The sequence below is a fragment of the Marmota flaviventris genome, chromosome 17 (assembly GCF_047511675.1).
Source record: "Marmota flaviventris isolate mMarFla1 chromosome 17, mMarFla1.hap1, whole genome shotgun sequence".
Taxonomy (NCBI): domain Eukaryota; kingdom Metazoa; phylum Chordata; class Mammalia; order Rodentia; family Sciuridae; genus Marmota; species Marmota flaviventris.
Genome location: NC_092514.1, coordinates 55,625,108 through 55,642,218, shown reverse-complemented (window position 1 = coordinate 55,642,218; position 17,111 = coordinate 55,625,108). Strand labels below are relative to the sequence as shown.

At 45.9% G+C, this 17,111-nt stretch overlaps 2 long non-coding RNA genes across 3 annotated transcripts; one reads left to right on the top strand and one right to left on the bottom strand.

The window, feature by feature from the left end:
• Window positions 1-506: 506 nt before the first annotated feature.
• LOC139702542 (uncharacterized) lies at window positions 507-16,015 on the bottom strand. 2 transcript variants are annotated; one of them, XR_011705162.1, is made up of 2 exons: window positions 15,703-16,015; window positions 507-1,686 (listed from the first exon to the last, which is right to left on the bottom strand). It is a non-coding gene; the product is annotated as an uncharacterized lncRNA (long non-coding RNA). The 2 variants fall into 2 exon arrangements; XR_011705161.1 differs by lacking the exon at window positions 15,703-16,015 and adding an exon at window positions 15,101-15,177.
• LOC117794689 (uncharacterized) lies at window positions 15,157-16,115 on the top strand. The gene is made up of 2 exons (XR_011705163.1): window positions 15,157-15,212; window positions 15,386-16,115. It is a non-coding gene; the product is annotated as an uncharacterized lncRNA (long non-coding RNA).
• Window positions 16,116-17,111: the final 996 nt, after the last annotated feature.

Below are 17,111 nucleotides of genomic sequence, written 5' to 3'. Positions count from 1 at the left end.
GGAGACATTTTATGCATGTCCACTATGTATTTAGAGAGAAGAGCTCCAAGGTAATATTAGTTTGATTCACAATAATTGGCATATGGTACCAATTGTGATGTCATTGATCAATAATTTTAACAGAAAAATTTAAATTGACACCTTCAGTAATTTCTCAGATCTGAGTAACAAATAGGCACCTATGATGAGGTGGGAAAAGTCTCATGGACACCACTGCCTAAGTATGTTTATGTTAAGCTACTTAAATACCTGCAAACATAAGTGAAACATTAGTTCCTTATGTTTACACCAATTTACAAAATAAATATATCAAACTATAAATCATCTAATAAAGTTCAAATCAGACAAATTAATTTAATGTGCTAGATAATATTGTTTTGGTGATATTAAATTGTTAATCTGAGAGTTCAGAGTGAAAACCAATGAACTTTGGGTTTTCTATTTTCATGGCTGCCCTGTTTCTTTTCTATTCATGCATGTGGTATTATCACATAATTATCACATCATTCACTGTTTTTCTGTTTTAATAATAAACAATAATTTTAATTTTCATTATAGGAAAGATAGTCCCCCCACATCAATGGCATTTCTCCAAATGCACACACCAGTGGTCCCTCCAAGTGGTGGTGGATGTCACAGCTCCTTTTCACTTATCACATGAATGGAGTTTTGCATCTAGGATACTTCTGTTATCTTCTGTGTGACGTCTCAGTTCTTTCCTCCCTTTTGTCTGCTTGCACAACCCTACAACTTCATTTAAAAGTGCACCAGACCTTCCGGAAGATGGCGGCGAGGGGAGTGCATTGCCCCCGTGTGCTGCTTCACTGTGTGGGAGTATGACAAGTCAGGACGGCTAAAGGCTATCTTGTTAGGAATTTCCAGCAATAGTGGGGTGCTCCGGAACCTGGAGGAAGGATTTCCATCGCACGAGGATCGGCTACGGGGACTCAAATGCGAGAGGTTTGTCGCACGGAGGGTAACACTGCTTATTCAGCAAATCGCCCCGTGGCTAGAGTCTGCAGTGCGCGCTGGGAAACGAGGAGATAGCGATGCAGGGATACAGCGCTGCAGTTTCTGCCAGCCGTGCAAGCACCGTACTCAGGGCTGAATTCTGGGTTCGAGACGGGGGAAGGAAGCGGTCCATCTCGGTTCTCCACACCGGTCAGACCACAGAGGAGGCCAGCGGCCACCATGTTGGAAAGCTGACGTCACCATCCCTGTTTTCGACTGACCGCAGCTCATTCAGCCATAGAACAGGTAATTTCAGGCTGCCATTCGCCTGCGGGTTGCAGACAGATTGCTCGGGCTCAGTGCCTGGGTGCTTCTTAGAGCCTGCTCTTATCGGAGCGAGCACTGAGCGCAGGGCGGCCTGGCCCAGGGCTGGGGAGCCTGCGGAGGCTGCTTCTCGGAGCCTGCTCTTATCAGAGCATACGCCGAGCATGGAGCGGCCGAGTTCCGGCTCCTGGAACTGCCCTGGCCCAGGGCTAGGAGCCCGCGGAAACTGCTTCTCGGTCCGGGTCCTGCTGAGGGCCGGTCAGGACTCACCCGTTGCTTTGGTTGCCAGGCAAGGGGAACGAAATGCTGCCATTCGCATAGGATACCAACATGGCAGAGATCTGATGTCATCAGAAAGCGGCGGAGGAGAGAACTTCATCAATACCAGTGGCGACAGAAACAGTTGGTCTCCTGGTAGGGGGGGTGAGGCACAGACACCTGAGTCTCTCTCGATTTGTCGTCGAGCCAGAGGGGAGGAGCCGGGCCGCCGCCAGCGCCCGGAGCAGGTCCAGCGGCTCGCCTGCGTGGTGACCGCGTGACCCCAATTTGAGAGGGGGCGGAGTGGAGCCACCACCCGCACCCACAAGGTGGGCAGACCCGCGACCCAGTGGTACATGGGCATGGTAGGAGGGGCAGGGCAGAGCCGCCGTTTGCGCTTGCAAGGTAAACAGACCTGTGACAGACTGGCGGGTCAGGCCCAGTGGCCTGCCAGCATGGTACACACGTCACCCCAACTGGAGTAGGGGCAGAGCAGATCCTTCGCCCACACCCGGATCAGGCCCTGCAGGTGTGGTGGTCACGTGACCCCAATTGGAGTGGGGGCGGAGCGGAACTGCCACCCGTGCCCGCAGGGTGAGCAGACCTGTGACCAACCTGCAGATCAGGCCCAGCGGTCCGCAGGCGTAGTAGGAGGGGCAGGGCAGAGCCGCCGCCCGTGCCTGCAAGGTAGGCAGACCTGCGACAGACCGGCGGATCAGGCCCAGGAGCCTGCCGGCGTGGTACACACATCACCCTAATTGGAGCAGGGGCAGAGCAGAGTCGCCGCCCGTGCCAGGAACAGGCCCAGCGACCTGCCGGGGGGGTAGTCACGACACCCCAATTGGAGTAGGGGCAGAGCAGAGCCACCACCCGTGCCTGAAAGGTGGGCAGATCTGCGACCGACCAGCGGGACAGGCCCAGTGGCTTGCCGGTACGACAGACACGTCACCCCATTTGGAGTAGGGGCAGAGTAGAGCCGCCGCCCGCGCCTTCAGGGTAGGCAAACCTGCAACCGACTGGCGGATAAGGCCCGGTGGCCTGCCAGCGTGGTACACTCGTCACCCCAACTGGAGTAGGGGCAGAACAGAGCCGCCGCCAGCGCCCAGAACAGGCCCAGTGACCTGCCGGCGTGGTAGTCACGACACCCCAATTGGAATAAGGAGAGAGCAGAGCCGCCGCCTGCGCCTGCAGGAAAGAAACGCAAGCAGTATGAAAAGACAAGGAAAGAAAGGACCACAAGCAATGCAGGTCAACACAACTTTAGAAGAGGTAACAGCTGCAGCAGATGGAATGTCAGATAAAGAATTCAGGATATACATGCTTCAGATGATCTGGAGTATCAAGGAAGACATTAGACAGCAAAATCAGACAATGAAAGATCACTTCGACAATGAATTACGCAAACAAATCCAGGAAGCAAAGGATCAACTATACAGGGAGATAGAGGTTATAAAAAACAAACAAACAGAAATCCTAGAAATGCAGGAAGCAATAAACCAACTTAAAAACTCAATGGAGAATACTACCAGCAGAGTAGAACACTTAGAAGATAGAACATCAGACAATGAAGACAAAGTATTTCAACTGGAAAAGAACATAGACAGCTCAGCAAGACTGTTAAGAAACCATGAGCAGAACATCCAAGAAATATGGGATAACATTAAGAGACCAAACTTAAGAGTCATTGGGATACAGGAAGGTACAGAGCTCCAAACCAAAGGAATGAGCAGTCTATTCAATGAAATAATACGAGAAAACTTCCCAGACTTGAAGAATGAGACAGAATCCCAAATCCTAGAAGCCTACAGGACGCCGAATGTGCAAAATCATAAGAGATCCACACCTAGACACATTATAATGAAGATGCCCAACATACAGAATAAGGAGAGAATTTTAAAAGCTACAAGAGAAAGGAAGCAGATTACATTTAGGGGTAAGCCAATCAGGATAACAGCTGATCTTTCAACACAGACTCTGAAAGCTAGAAGATCCTGGAATAACATATTTCAAACACTGAAAGAAAATGGGTTCCAACCAAGAATTGTGTATCCAGCGAAATTAAGCTTCAGGATGGAAGATGAAATTAAAACCTTCCACGATAAACAAAAGTTTAAAGAATTCGCAGCTAGAAAACCATCTCTTCAAAACATCCTCGCCAAAACATTACAGGAAGAGGAAATGGAAAATAACAATGAAAACCAACAGTGGGAGGTAGGACAGTAAAGGGGGGGAAAATAATCAAAGAGGAAAACAAACCATGTTTAGTATCAGAAATAAACAAATATGGCTGGAAGAACAACCCATATCTCAATAATAACCCTAAATGTTAATGGCTTAAACTCACCAATTAAGAGACACAGGCTAGTAGAATGGATCACAAAACAAGACCCAACAATATGCTGCCTACAGGAGACGCATTTGATAGGAAAAGACATACATAGGCTGAAGGTGAAAGGTTGGGAAAAATCATATCACTCATATGGACTTCGGAAACAAGCAGGAGTGTCCATACTCATATCAAATAAAATAGATTTCAAGCCAAAGTTAATCAAAAGGGATAAAGAGGGACACTACATACTGCTTAAGGGAACCATACACCAACAAGACATAACAATCATAAATATTTATTCCCCAAACAATGGTGCAGCTATGTTCGTCAAACAAACTCTTCTCAAGTTCAAGAGTCTAATAGACCACCATACAATAATCATGGGAGACTTCAACACACCTCTCTCGCCACTGCACAGATCTTCCAAACAAAAGTTGAATAAGGAAACTATAGAACTCAATAACACAATTAAAAACCTAGACTTAATTGACATATATAGAATATACCACCCAACATCAAGCAGTTACACTTTTTTCTCAGCAGCACATGGATCCTTCTCAAAAATAGATCATATATTATGTCACAGGGCAACTCTTAGACAATATAAAGGAGTAGAGATAATACCATGCATCTTATCTGATCATAATGGAATGAAACTGAAAATCAACGATAAAAGAAGGAAGGAAAAAGCATACATCACTTGGAGAATGAAAAATAGGTTACTGAATGATCAATGGGTTACAGAAGACATCAAGGAGGAAATTGAAAAATTCTTAGAGATAAATGAAAACACAGACACAACATATCGGAATCTATGGGACACACTGAAAGCAGTTCTAAGAGGAAAATTCATTGCTTGGAGTTCATTCCTTAAAAAAAGAAAAAACCAACAAATAAATGATCTCATACTTCATCTCAAAATCCTTGAAAAAGAAGAGCAAAACAACAGCAAAAGAAGTAGAAGGCAAGAAATAATTAAAATCAGAGCTGAAATTAATGAAATCGAAACAAAAGAAACAATTGAAAAAATTGACAAAACTAAAAGTTGGTTCTTTGAAAAAATAAACAAAATCGACAGACCCTTAGCGATGCTAGCGAAGAGAAGAAGAGAGAGAACTCAAATTACTAGCATACGGGATGAAAAAGGCAATATCGCAACAGACACTTCAGAAATACAGAAGATAATCAAAAACTATTTTGAATCCTTATACTCCAATAAATTAGAAGACAGTGAAGGCATAGATAAATTTCTTAAGTCATATGATCTGCCCAGATTGAGTCAGGAGGATACAGAAAACCTAAACAGACCAATATCAATTGAGGAAATAGAAGAAACCATAAAAAGACTACCAACTAAGAAAAGCCCAGGACCGGATGGGTATACAGCAGAATTTTACAAAACCTTTAAAGAAGAACTAATACCAATACTTTTCAAGCTACTTCAGGAAATAGAAAAGGAGGGAGAACTTCCAAATTCATTCTATGAGGCCAACATCACCCTGATACCTAAACCAGACAAAGACACTTCAAAGAAAGAAAACTACAGACCAATATCTCTAATGAACCTAGATGCAAAAATCCTCAATAAAATTCTGGCAAATCGGATACAAAAACATATCAAAAAAATTGTACACCATGATCAAGTAGGATTCATCCCTGGGATGCAAGGCTGGTTCAATATACGGAAATCAATAAATGTTATTCACCACATCAATAGACTTAAAAATAAGAACCATATGATCATCTCGATAGATGCGGAAAAAGCATTCGACAAAGTACAGCATCCCTTTATGTTCAAAACTCTAGAAAAACTAGGGATAACAGGAACATACCTCAAGATTGTAAAAGCAATCTATGCTAAGCCTCAGGCTAGCATCATTCTGAATGGAGAAAAACTGAAGGCATTCCCTCTAAAATCTGGAACAAGACAGGGATGCCCTCTCTCTCCACTTCTGTTCAACATAGTTCTCAAAACACTGGCCAGAGCAATTAGACAGACGAAAGAAATTAAAGGCATCAAAATAGGAAAAGAAGAACTTAAATTATCACTACTTGCAGATGATATGATTCTATACCTAGCAGACCCAAAAGGCTCTACAAAGAAACTATTAGAGCTAATAAATGAATTCAGCAAAGTGGCAGGATATAAAATCAACACGCATAAATCAAAGGCATTCCTGTATATCAGCGACAAATCCTCTGAAATGGAAATGAGGACAACCACTCCATTCAAAATACCTTCAAAAAAAAAATAAAATACTTGGGAATCAACCTAACAAAAGAGGTGAAAGACTTATACAATGAAAACTACAGAACCCTAAAGCGAGAAATAGAAGAAGATCTTAGAAGATGGAAAAATATACCCTGTTCATGGATAGGCAGAACTAACATCATCAAAATGGCGATATTACCAAAAGTTCTCTATAGGTTTAATGCAATGCCAATCAAAATCCCAAAGGCATTTCTTGTATAAATAGAGAAAGCAATCATGAAATTCATATGGAAAAATAAAAGACCCAGAATAGCAAAAACAATGCTAAGCAGGAAGTGTGAATCAGGCGGTATAGCGATACCAGACTTCAAACTATACTACAGAGCAATAGTAACAAAAACAGCATGGTACTGGTACCAAAACAGGCGGGTGGACCAATGGTACAGAATAGAGGACACAGAAACCAATCCACAAAACTACAACTATCTTATATTTGATAAAGGGGCTAAAAGCATGCAATGGAGGAAGGATAGCATCTTCAACAAATGGTGCTGGGAAAACTGGAAATCCATATGCAACAAAATGAAACTGAATCCCTTTCTCTCGCCATGCACAAAAGTGAATTCAAAATGGATCAAGGAGCTTGATATCAAATCAGAGACGCGCTGTCTGATAGAAGAAAAAGTTGGCTACGATCTACAGTCGGTGGGGTCGGGCTCTAAATTCCTCAATAGGATACCCATAGCACAAAAGTTAATAACTAGAATCAACAAATGGGACTTACTCAAACTAAAAAGTTTTTTCTCAGCAAAAGAAACAATAAGAGAGGTAAATAGGGAGCCTACACCCTGGGAACAAATCTTTACTCCTCACACTTCAGATAGAGCCCTAATATCCAGAGTATACAAAGAACTCAAAAAATTAGACAATAAGAGAACAAACAACTGCCGCGTCCGGCCAAGGGAGCCGAGTCCGGCGAGGGACGGCGAGGTTAAAAGACACACAGGACACCAAGGTTCTTCATCCAGGAGTCAATAATAATCTTTATTGCTAACACACCTTTTTTTATACCCCAAGCAGCAGAAGTGGAAAACTACCCAAAAGCAGGAGGGAGGGGGGAGAAATTTAGTTTCCACATCTATTATTGTCAGGTACCGAAACCTCCCTTAACAATAAGTCCATCAGACCAGAAAAGGTCAAGGCATTCCCGTGGGATACATATGTCTCAGACGGATAAGCAGGAACAGAAAAACCGCAAGTTCGCCATGGCCTTGTGAGCTGGCCACACTGGCATGCAGAACAAACTAGTGGAGGTAGGGCTCCAGGGGCCAGGGTGGACCTGCTGCCAACAAGTCCCCCTCTTTTGTTTTTTGCATGCCAGTGGGAATCAAGTAGCCCCTGTCTTAGGTCGTTCACAGCCCTTGCGATGCTTACCCGTCTCTGGGAAGGCCCCGATTCCCTGGCTTAGGTCGCACAGCAAGCGTGAAAGTTGCCCGTCACTGGGTACTACAAGATCAGCTCAAGGTGTTATGACCTATCAAGACATTATTGCGGTGAACGCTTAACCGTCTCCACCTACGGGACCCACGACCGTCACCACCGAATGACAGATGTGATTGGACCGAGAGATTAGACAGCAAAGATCCTAGTACAGGAAAGCAAGAGGGAGAGGTATGCATAGAGAAAAGATATGGCAGGAGTTCTTCTTTTAAGGAGGACACTCATCTTCGGATCGGTCTGAAGTATATCTCAGAGAGGTGATCATCCATCTTCAAGCGTTGATAGTGAACCTGTATTGGCTTAGAGGCTAAGATATTAATTTGATCCTTAATGAATTGTACTATCTTATTTACAATGCAGGGTCCTATTGCCACTACTAGAAGGAGGCCTAACAATGGCCCCAATAAGGGAAGAAGATAAGGCAAAAATCCATTAAGTCCAGTCCAGAGAGGGTTCTCAAATAATTCCCTTCTCCTTTTTTCTAGGTCTTCTTGGAGTTGTTTAATTTTTGTGCGAACTATGCCAGATTTGTTAGCATAAAAACAGCACCTCTCCCCAAGGGCTAAACAAATTCCCCCTTGATTGGCAGTAAGCAAGTCTAAACCCCGCCTGTTCTGAAGAACTACTTCTGCTAGAGAGTCTATCTGGTCTTGTAAGTCTTTAATGGTTCCCGACAGGGTTTGCACATCATCTATAAGCTGTTGAGATAGGCGGCGGTAAGAATGTATAGCCGTACCTAATCCTGCCGTGCCTGTACCCACAGCAGCGGTTATTCCAAGGCCAACAAGGAGTGGTAAGGCCTGCACAGCTCTCTTGTGTCTTCTAACTAAGATGTCTAGGCTAGGAATAGGTAGGGGTTCATCTCCTGAGATAATCGTGATATCAGGAAGCAGTAATGCGAGAACGCAACCGCCAGTCCAATTTGCTGGGAGCCTGGGAAAAGCTAAATTTCCACCACACATAAAGACTGTACCATTAGGGGGACAAATGGGCGGAGTAGGTGAGGAGTAATTCTTTACTAATGAGCAGTTTCCAAAAGAAGAGATTCCAACATCAACATCATAGGTATTATTTTGCATCATGCCCAGAAGGCATGACATAAAACCACCTAGAGGCTGCACCTTAAAGGGTAGCCCAGATTGACATGTGTTGTCATCATCAATGGTATAATTGATAGGAACCGCCAATGGCATGACTGCACCTGCCGTCATGCAGAGCCAGCAATCACCAGCAAGGGTAGGGTTGGAACTGTTAAGTAAAGAAAAGGTAGTTTCTAGGATATCTAATGTATTGGCATCTAAATCAGGAAGCTGGGATTTGGGCAATATCAAGGGGTGGTATGTAGGCTTAGGAATCTCCGGCTTTAAAAGCTTAATCACCTGAAGGTGTTTGATAGCATCAGTGGGTCCCCCTCCATCAGAGATTCCGATGGGGGCCTGCATGGGCCAACAGGAAGGTTTACCCACGACGCCCTCACATCCCGCTTCCGTTAACCGAGTCGTGATGCCTTCTCCTCCCCGGTCACCAAGAAAAGGAATATAATTATAAGTGGTCCCCCATTCTCCACGGGTGTTAGTTAGGATGGCCTCAAAATACTGTTTTCCTTGATTATTAACACAAATTGAGGCCGATGTATAACAGGAGATGTGCATTGCCGGGGTGTAATGACAAGTGGCGGGACAGCTTCCAAGAGTCTCGGTCGGATTAGGGACAACAAGTCCGGGCTTATTAACACATACCCATTTTGGTTGCTCAAATCCTCCGATGTTTTGATTGAGTTCAGCCGCCATATAGGCTACTTTAGTCCCACAATCAATGCTCTGGATATAACCAGAGGGGGCCGAGTGCCGGGGCCCTCCCTTACACTCACAAGGGGCTCCAAAAAGATATTCATGAATATTCCCAGGTGGGGGGTCAAGCCCTCCTTCAACCAACCTGTCCAGAAGGAATGCCACAAGTGGGGTCCAGCTCATGAGGTGTGTCTTGGCACTCACTTGAAGGGGTGAGAACAACAGCGGCAGGATCAGCCATCTTGGGAACTTCATTTTGTCTTGAATTTTCATTCACTGGTCTGGTGCAGCGCTCCGGGATCCAAATGGGCTTCTCAGTTCCTGGGGGAAAAACACATACAGCTCCCCTCACTCTAGCTAAGAGTGGAGCCGGGGGTTGCCACTTTCCAGTGGATAAATCTTTCCACCTTATTTGAGCATCTTGTACAGTGGGAGGGGAAAAATGGCGTTGTGCAGCCGTGCGCCCTCCAGTGTCAGTGAGTAAAAAATTTAAAGTAAATAAGGTTATGCTTAGAAGCGCTTGTGGTCCCTGACAATTCCGGTATATCTCCCCCTCTTTTGTTTTTTGTAAATAAGTTTTTAAATGTTGATGGGCTCGTTCCACGATAGCCTGTCCCTGTGGATTATAAGGGATTCCAGTCTTATGATTAATTTCCCATTGGGTGCAAAACCGTTGAACCGCCTGGCTTACATATGCGGGACCATTATCGGTTTTGAGGCATCGTGGGGTGCCCATGGAGGAAAAGGCTTTTAGAAGATGACTGATTACGTCCTTAGCCTTCTCTCCAGTATGTAAGGTGGCAAAAATGAAGCCAGAATATGTGTCAGTGGAAACATGTATAAAGGAGAGCTTACCAAAGCTAGGGAAGTGTGTAACATCAGTTTGCCAGACATCATTAGGTTGTAGTCCTCTTGGATTAACCCCAAGGGAAGGAGAATGAATAAATGGTGCACAGGTTGGACATAATGAGACAATCTGTAAAGCCTGGTCTCGTGAACATCCTGTATGGAAGCGTAAAGACTGTGCATTTAAATGAAATTTGTTATGGAATTGTAAGGCCTTGTCATATTCGGTCGTCACACAGGAAAGGCCAACAGCATGAGTAGCAGCGTCTGCTTTTGCATTGCCCTCTGACAAAGGTCCAGGGAGCCCTGAATGGCTTCGGATGTGGCCAATGTATAGAGGATCTCGTCTAGCCCAAATGAGAAGCTGAACTACCTGTAGTTGTTCTGTGATGGTGGATTGCTTTCCAATATATGATGCTGTTTCTATGACTAGAGCCAGATTGGCTACATACAAGCTGTCAGTATATACATTAAGAGGAATAGAACTATAGACTTTGAGAGCTATGATTAAAGCTTTGTCCTGTATCTCAATGGTCAGGTTGGGACGTGAATCCAAATGAGCTACCCAAAAGGCCTGGGGAGTTCCAGTGAAGCCAAAGCTGCCGTCGCCCCGGGACCCACGGAGGGTGTGCCCAGGAATGGAAGCTAAGGGTAGCAGCAGCAATTGAGCTATACACTCCCCGGGGGGAAGAATAACAATTCCTTGGGTAGCTTCTACTACTATTTTTATCTCTCCCTGATAATCAGCATCAACAACCCCCGTAAGAATCTTTAAGCCCCACTGAGTTGCGCTACCTCGTCCCAACACTAGTCCCACCGTCCCCTCTGGCAGGGGCCCAAAAACCCCAGTAGGCAGCGTCTGAGGTCCCATTTGGGGAGTTAATACCGCTCGGGAGGTGGAACTGAGGTCCAGTCCTGCGCTTCCTGGTGTTCCCCTGGGGAGTTCCCAGATAGAAAGGGGTTGGTCAGTGGGAGGCGTTGGAGACGCCCACTCCCTGGGGCACTGTTTTGTCCCTGCACTGCCCCGTACACTTTGGCTTCCGGGGCCCGGGCGGGCCCCTGCTCCCGTTTCCCGACGGTATTGGGTTACCCTGGATGTCAAATTTTGACCTGCACTCACTGCTCCAATGATTTCCTTTATGACATCTAGGACAAATTCCAGGCATCCCTCTGCCAGCACCCTCACTCCTTTCCGGGCAGTTTCTCTTTATATGTCCCTCTTTTCCACATTTAAAACACCCCTTAGAGCGGGTTCCCCTGTTATCAGCTTTTTGCATTCCAGTCTTAAGGGCAGCAGCCAAAACCTGACCAGTAATATGAGGCCCATCTATATCTTTGCATGCTCGAATCATGTCATCTATACTTTTGGCCCGGGAGGACTTAATAGCATTTTGGCAGTAAGTGTTAGCGTTTTCATATGCCAGTTGTCTAATAAGTGGCATAGCCTGTTCCAGATTAGGGAATATTTTTCCAGCAGCCTGCATTAGGTGGGCTATAAAGTCCGAATAAGGTTCAGAGGGCCCTTGAGAGATCTTGGAAATTTTTGTTTCAGTCTTAGAAATGGGCAGGGCTTTCCAGGCATGAACTGCAGCTGAGGCTATTTGAGCATAAACACCTGGGTCGTAATTAATTTGTTGGCCTATGGTGGCATACTGCCCAGTTCCTGTTAACATTTCAGCATTTCGCCGTTGATGGCCCGCATTCAGGTTAATCTGAGCCAGCTCGCGGCACCTTTCATGATATTCACTTTTCCACAATAAGAAATCCCCTCCAGATAACACAGCCCTGCAAAGTTGCTGCCAATCATTAGGTATTAGTTGACTGGCTGAGAAAGACTCGAAGAGGGTCAATGTGAAAGGGGCATGAGGTCCATAATTAATGACCGCCTCCTTAAGCTGTTTTATGTCCTTGAAGGCTAGGGGGACATGGGCTCTGGCCGGCTGTCCATCAGCATCGGCGTTTTCAATCATTGGAAAAACCTGAGCCGCTCTAGAACCCCAGTGGACCCCCGCCCGTCTAGTAGGGGCGTCCTCATTCCAATCAGGATTATAGGGAGGAGGTGCGGCAACTGAGGGGGCCCTAGGCACCCTCACATTTGCCCTTTTAAGGCGATGTTCTAGTTCCTCTATCTCCCTTTCTAATCCCTCCTCTTCCTCAGAGAGAGAACTGAGGTCCTCAGGATCCTTTTCGGGCTTAGAAATCTGGAGGTGTTTCTTACCCCCTGAGCCTGAGTCCTCAAGAGGACCCTCATCCTTTAAGGATTCTGCCATTTGCTCCTCCTGCACCTGATTAAGGGCCTGTTCACATTCAGCAAGTTGATCCTTGATCTTTACTTTATCTGTTAATAAAGCATCCTTTACCAACCTCCATAAGGAAAAGGTGGCAACTGGGACACTGTCCGAGCCCCGGTCCCTCAATAATTTCTGAAGGTCATGCCTCACCAGGTCCCAGTCACTATTATTAAGAAATCCTCCTGTCAGAAACCAAGGACAAGCCTGGGCAATAATTTCAACGAATTCGGTTGCAGTCTTAGTTTTTATTCCTGTTCCTTGTGTATTTAACAGCTCTTTTAGTTCGTTGGCCAGACGAACCTTCGCTGTTGAGTTACCCATGGTACGTACCCTGTCTCTTTAAAATATCTTTAAACCAATCCTCCCCCTCCTTTCTTAGAAGGTGAGCCCCGTCCGCTTACCCCTGCTTTCCGGATCTCGGTGGGAACCTCCAATTGCCGCGTCCGGCCAAGGGAGCCGAGTCCGGCGAGGGACGGCGAGGTTAAAAGACACACAGGACACCAAGGTTCTTCATCCAGGAGTCAATAATAATCTTTATTGCTAACACACCTTTTTTTATACCCCAAGCAGCAGAAGTGGAAAACTACCCAAAAGCAGGAGGGAGGGGGGAGAAATTTAGTTTCCACATCTATTATTGTCAGGTACCGAAACCTCCCTTAACAATAAGTCCATCAGACCAGAAAAGGTCAAGGCATTCCCGTGGGATACATATGTCTCAGACGGATAAGCAGGAACAGAAAAACCGCAAGTTCGCCATGGCCTTGTGAGCTGGCCACACTGGCATGCAGAACAAACTAGTGGAGGTAGGGCTCCAGGGGCCAGGGTGGACCTGCTGCCAACAAACAACCCAATCAACAAATGGGCCAAGGACCTGAACAGACACTTCTCAGAGGAGGACATACAGTCAATCAACAAGTACATGAAAAAATGCTCACCATCTCTAGCTGTCAGAGAAATGCAAATCAAAACCACCCTAAGATACCATCTCACTCCAGTAAGATTGGCAGCCATTATGAAGTCAAACAACAACAAGTGCTGGCGAGGATGTGGGGAAAAGGGTACACTTGTACATTGCTGGTGGGACTGCAGATTGGTGCAGCCAATTTGGAAAGAGTATGGAGATTTCTTGGAAAGCTGGGAATGGAGCCACCATTTGACCCAGCTATTCCCCTTCTTGGTCTATTCCCTAAAGACCTAAAAAGAGCATGCTACAGGGACACTGCTACATCGATGTTCATAGCAGCACAGTTCACAATAGCAAGACTGTGGAACCAACCTAGATGCCCTTCAATAGACGAATGGATAAAAAAAAATGTGGCATTTATACACAATGGAGTATTACTCTGCATTAAAAAATGACAAAATCATAGAATTTACAGGGAAATGGATGGCATTAGAGCAGATTATGCTAAGTGAAGCTAGCCAATCCCTAAAAAACAAATGCCAAATGTCTTCTTTGATATAAGGAGAGTAACTAAGAACAGAGTAGGGACGAAGAGCAGGAGAAGAAGATTAACATTTAACAGGGATGAGAGGTGGGAGGGAAAGGGAGAGAGAAGGGAAATTGCATGGTAATGGAAGGAGACCCTCAGGGTTATACAGTGGAGGGGGTAGAGAGAGAGGAGGGGAGGGGAGGGGAGGGGAGAGGTGGGGAGGGGGGAGGGTGGAGGATGGGAAAGGCAGCGGAGCACAACAGACACTAGTATGGCAATATGTAAATCAATGGATGTGTAACTGATGTGATTCTGCAATCTGTGTATGGGGTGAAGGTGGGAGTTCATAACCCACTTGAATCAAAGTGTGGAATATGATATGTCAAGAAATTTGTAATGTTTTGAACAACCCACAATAAAAAATAAAAAATAAAAAATAAATAAAAAAAAAAACACCCAGCAACTACTGCCAAAGCCCTGAGGTCAAGCCTGCCCCAACTCCCTCCTGTACTCGTCCGGAAGGATTCTCTTCTGGCTCTTAAGACAGTCGTGTGCAAAAGGGAAACAAATTGACTCGCTGCAGCCAGCCTCTGCGGACAGAAGCCTCTGCGGACAGAACCCGCCCAGCTCTACTAGCCACTTTATGCAGCATACAGGGATTCATGCATGGGCTATGCTGGGACCTGCCCATCCCTTCTGATGCTGTTACTATGTTCCAAGCCAGGGGCTTATGGGAAAGGCTGGGGAACAGAGCCTCTTGTCGTAGACGGGACACTAATTTATTTGTCCCCCAGACCACAACCTCACTTGGCTTCATCCGCAGGATCCTGGGTACCCGATTTCGTTGTTCCTCTCAAGTCCTTACTACTCCTGAACTGTGGGAAAATTCACCCACAAAATTCAAACCAGGTTTGGTTTAGGAAATCTTAGGCTGTGCTGCTTGAGGTTTCTCCCGCATTTTCAGCCTCCCAGTCTGGCGCGCTCCACAGTCCTCTGTCCTTGGAAGTTGCTACTAAGTTGCTAACAAAGCAAATCCCTCAAGCAAGAAAGGAGTTCTCAGGGCAGTGCCCAGATCTGGGGAGTAGGCTGCCTTTGCCAAAGCCCTGGTGGGTGCAGACCTAGCGCCTTTAAAGGACCCGTGCAGGGGATCCAGGAGGATTCAGTACCTGTCAGTGTTTCTCCTCTGCAGTGTGTCTCTCTCCTGGAGTTAGCCACAGAACCTCCCAAGTCCAGAGCAGAGACCTGACCCTGCAGACTCAAATGCTTATATCTGCTGAGGTGGTGATGTTTGGGGGCGGGGCATTGTGTAAGAGGCAGAGGGAAACCCCACGATTGCATTTACGTGGACTAGGAAACCCATCTCTGCATAGGGAATCCTGGATGACTATGAGTGAGTGGGGTGGATTGAGGGGAGGGAGAAGGTGAGTTGCTTTTTCTTCCTTTTTATTTAGATTTGCAGGTCTTATCCCCACACTGGGAAGGAAACCTAGGTGTAACCCCCACGTCCTCCAGGCCTCCCTGGACCAGCTCTGGCCCTCCGTGAGATGCCCCGGGCTCGGGCGTGCTCTGCAGGTCTTTCCCCTTACCACCTCAAAGTCCCCCTAATTTCTGCTTAAATTGCTGCTCCAAAGGCTTCAGCTCCCAGCCAAATGAGCCAACAAGGGAGTGAGGGAGCCAGTAGCTGGAGGCACTGGGCAGCCCTGAAAGCAGAAAAATAAAGCCTTTCTTTTGCTCCCACTTTCCCAATAATTAAAGAATATTGATCCACCTCCTTTCTTTTGCAGGTTCTTCAGTTTGTTAAAGGGTGATGTGTGGTGAAGCCCCTGGCCCTAAACAGGGAAAAGAATAAGTTCCCTGTCCCTTGTTTCGCATGTGAAGGCGAGAAAACCACCGAAGTCTGAATTAGCCTTGTGGGCTTCCACCGAAGTCTGAATCAGCCTTGTGGGCTTCCTGTCTATCTGCCCTCATAGAGCACTTGGGACAGATTGTACCTACTGATTAGCTGGCACAGCTGAGCCTTGCATGAGCACCCTGCAAAACCAGACCTAGTTTGCTTAAAGCTGCCTGAAACCGCTTCCTGCAGTAAAGAATGTGTGTATGTGTGTGTATGCTTAACCCAGAGTATGGGAGGATATATAAAAGGGGGGGTAAAAATAAAATCTCTCTCTCCTGGATGAAGAACCTTGGTGTCCTGTGTCTTTTAACCTCGCCGTCCCTCGCCGGACTCGGCTCCCTTGGCCGGACGCGGCAGTGATGCCTGCTACTAAGGACTCCAACTGAGGCCTGCCTGGGCATAAGTGGGGCCACTTGGGCCCACAACAGCATGCTCTGTCAGGGGCATTTGGTGACCAGAAAGAGAAGCTGTTCTTTGAATGGGTCGCCCACTGCAGACTTGACAACACAGCCTTGTGCTGAACTCAGTTCAATTTGTTCCTCTTTTTTCTATTATCAATGTGTGTTAGAGTCTGTAACCAAGTCAAAATAACACCTGGCATTTTGCCAGGGGAATGTTAGAGTTCGTAAACAAGTCTGGATGGTGCCTGGCAAAATGCCAGAGGGAGTGGTTTGAGAAGTAACAAAAGGGAGCCATTAAGTGTGGAGATTCCTTATTGGTTGACTGATGTATCTAGTTTATGTTAATTAGATAAGCTGTGTGGAATGTATAAATACCGCTCCTGTCCTGCAATAAACGGCTTCCACTCCTGCTGTATCAATCTACACAAGTTGTTCGCCCCCCCCCCCCCCCCCCCCGGGTTATTTTGCTGCAGCTGGACTGCGGCAAATGTGCTTTGGTGAAGCAGTCCAGAGACCCCCACCCAGAAGACTCTTACCATAATTAAGCAGAAACCCACATCATATTTGTCACATGTAAGTCTCTCTTCTTATCAGAGAGCTTTTTGCATAGCGCATTAGCTATCTGCAAAAATCTGCAGAAGGCTTGTCATTTCCTCTTTTTGTTAATTGCCAGTTTTGCAGGAAAACAAACACACTTGTGAAACATCTATTTAGAGGATGGAAAGAAAAGCACTTGCTATTGTAAAGGTTAAATTTAAGTTTTGCTTTTCTGTAAGTTTAAGTTCTGTTTTCCTGGAACCCGAAACTCATGTCAAAAACAGTTACTTATGTCAAAATGTACCCTGACCCAACACCCCCTGACAAAACGCATGATTATTCTAT